Genomic DNA, 2784 nt, shown 5'->3' on the forward strand with positions numbered 1-2784 from the left:
TGGATCAGATCTGGGGACACCAAACTTAATTCCCAGCTACCTGCAAGGGGCCCTGGGAAGGGGCATGGCAGAGGGCAAGAGTGGGGGGGACTCTGGCCCCTGGGCTCTGAGGAGAGGCCTGGGGGATTCTGGGGTCAAATTCTGGCTCTGCCACTTCCTGGCCAGTGACCCAGGGCCACTTTTCTTCCCATGGAGGTTAAAGCAACTGCTCCCCTCTCCCAGAGTTTGAGGCAGGTGAACAACGTAACACAGGGCAGCACCCAGCTCAGGGCAAGACCCATAGTCACAACTCAATTATCCACTATTTTTCAGTCATTCTCAGCTTGGTCCACTCCTGGCCTAAGGGGTGTGGGCTGAGGAACTCTCCACTGGGTCTGAGAGACAGAGGCTGAGGCAGCTCTGGCACAGGACAGCTGTGGCTTCCTGGGAGTCCCTGGTGCAGCCCCACCCAAAGACATGTCTCCACCCTGGGCTCTGAGGAGCACCAGGAAGTTTCCCAGAATCCTGGTGAGGGGCAGCTGGTGGGGGTGGGGTAGCCAGGGGCACAAACAGGCTCTCCAAGGCCAGAACAGAGCAGGGCAGCATGTGCCTCACTGGAGAAATGAGAAATGGGCCTTCTGATATGCCCAGAACCGTCCTGGGCTACACCAGTTCTTGTGCTGTGTATTAGTGATCTATTGCTGTGTAACAAATGACCCCCCAACCCAGCAGCTTAAAACAGCAATAAACATTGACTATCTCACCCGGTTTCTGTGGGTCAGGAGTTCAGGGGCAGCTGAGAGGGGTGGTTCTGGTTTGGGGTCTCTCATGAGCCTGCAGTCAGGATATCAGCCAGGCTTACAGTCATCGAAGGCCTGAAGGGGGCTCCAGGCTCTGCTTGCAAGATGGCAAGTGTGACTGGCGAGTTAACCCCAGTCAACAGCAGGGGCCCTCAAGTCCTCATCACGGGCCTTGCCACAGAGTGTCCTACAAAGTGTCCCAGAGGAGCAAGCTGGAGCTACAATGTCCTGTGTGGCCCAGCCTCAGAAGTCATACCCCACCCTTTTCATAATGTCTTGTTGCTTCCAGGCAGCCCTATTCCACGCACAATACACAAGGGTAAAAACATCAGGAAGCCGGGCCACCTGGGAGGCTGTCTCCACATGAGGTAATAATTCAGTGCAATGACTTTCGTGCTTAAAATTGTCCAAGTTTGGAGGATAAATAAATAGTCACGCTTAGTGACAATTCCAAGGGCCCCAAACATAGCAGGGAAAAATTGGAGGCAATAACAATAATAACAGTAACAGCTTTTATGTATGACTTGCTATGTGCCCTGCTATGTGCCAAATGCTTCCAGTGTGCCCTGTGTGCCCTATGAAGTAGGACTATTATTATCCCACAATAAGAGGTTAAATGACTCACAAAGGTCACAGAGGGCTGTTAAAGCTGGGATTTGAAGCTAGGCAGCTCTGGGTCATAAAAAGACTTGGACATTTTCATTGTTTGAAAGCTTGACGCATAAGCCAGAGATGTAACCCCCAAAGAGACACGAGGGCCTCGGATCACGTTAACAGAGGCATGGGGCCAGCCACCCTCCTCAGCCCCAACAATCTGACCTCATACCATCCCTGTGAGGGTGGCAGGGCTGGGCTACCATGCCAGGTGACAGTCGGGGAAACTGATTTGCCAGGGGTTACACAGTGAGGCAAAGGCAAAGCTAGGGTCTGTGAGCCAGATCCGTGACCATACCCTGCCATCCCAAGCCAGAGGGAGGGAAGGAAGTGGGGAAGCTTAGTCTTAGAGCAGATGCCAGACCTGAGGTCTCTGGATGAGATGGGATCTTCACTCCGGAGCCCCTCAAGCCAGGGGAAAAACATCCCAAGCCCTGACCTTGGAGCCTTGAGCCCTTACGCCTCTATAATGCTTTCCTTAGGCAGCAGCACCCTCATGTGGCTACAGCTGGCAACTACATGAAGTCACAGTTTTCCTCCCCACAAAATGCCTAACTATCCAGTGCATCACCCTTCTCTGGAAACCCAACTAGAGAGACCAGCTATCCCTGGAGCTGATGGAAGGTGGCAAGAGCAAGACGGCACAGATAGAGCACTGAACTTGGAGTCAGGAAACTTCAGATAAAATCCTTACTTGGTTATTAACTCATTGTGTGTCTTGGGTTCCAAACACCTCATCTGAATACTGGGCTGATAACATCTACCTTACCTTACTCCCTAAGGCTTTCAAGAGGATCAAAGTCATCACAAATATGAATGTGCTCTGTAAACTGTAAAGCCCTGTGACTAGGCAAAGGATTATTATACAGTGTTTGAGGAATCCATGTTGGAGGGTCTCTGGAAGAGATCTAGAATGCGGGTATCTACGTGGCGGCAGCCCAGGACCTCACATCCTTGGGCAGACTCGTTAGCAGTTGGTAAAATGAGGAGGTTCAGCCTTCTCCCTGAAACCCAATCCTGCAGAGGGAGGGGTCCACCCCAGCCCCAATCCCTCCCATGAGGCACCAAGGGAAAAAGCCTCAGGCCGAGCATTGGTCTGACCCAAAGTCTTGCATCAGAACCCAGAACCCGTCTCCGTATCTACGCGATCAGGACCACCACACTTCTTGCAGGACTGTTGTGAGGAATTAGAGAACGTGTAAAAACCATCTCTTGGGTGCCTGGCACAGAGATGGTTCGTGACAAACGACTTTACGTAAACTTCTGTACATAATGGACAAGCATTGTTTTGTTCCCCAAAACCTGTGCACAACCATTGGATGAGTGATTTTTTTTTTTTTTTTTTTTTTTT

The sequence above is a fragment of the Lipotes vexillifer genome, unplaced genomic scaffold (genome assembly GCF_000442215.2).
Source record: "Lipotes vexillifer unplaced genomic scaffold, Lipotes_vexillifer_v1.1 scaffold969, whole genome shotgun sequence".
In the NCBI taxonomy this organism is placed as follows: Eukaryota; Metazoa; Chordata; class Mammalia; order Artiodactyla; family Lipotidae; genus Lipotes; species Lipotes vexillifer.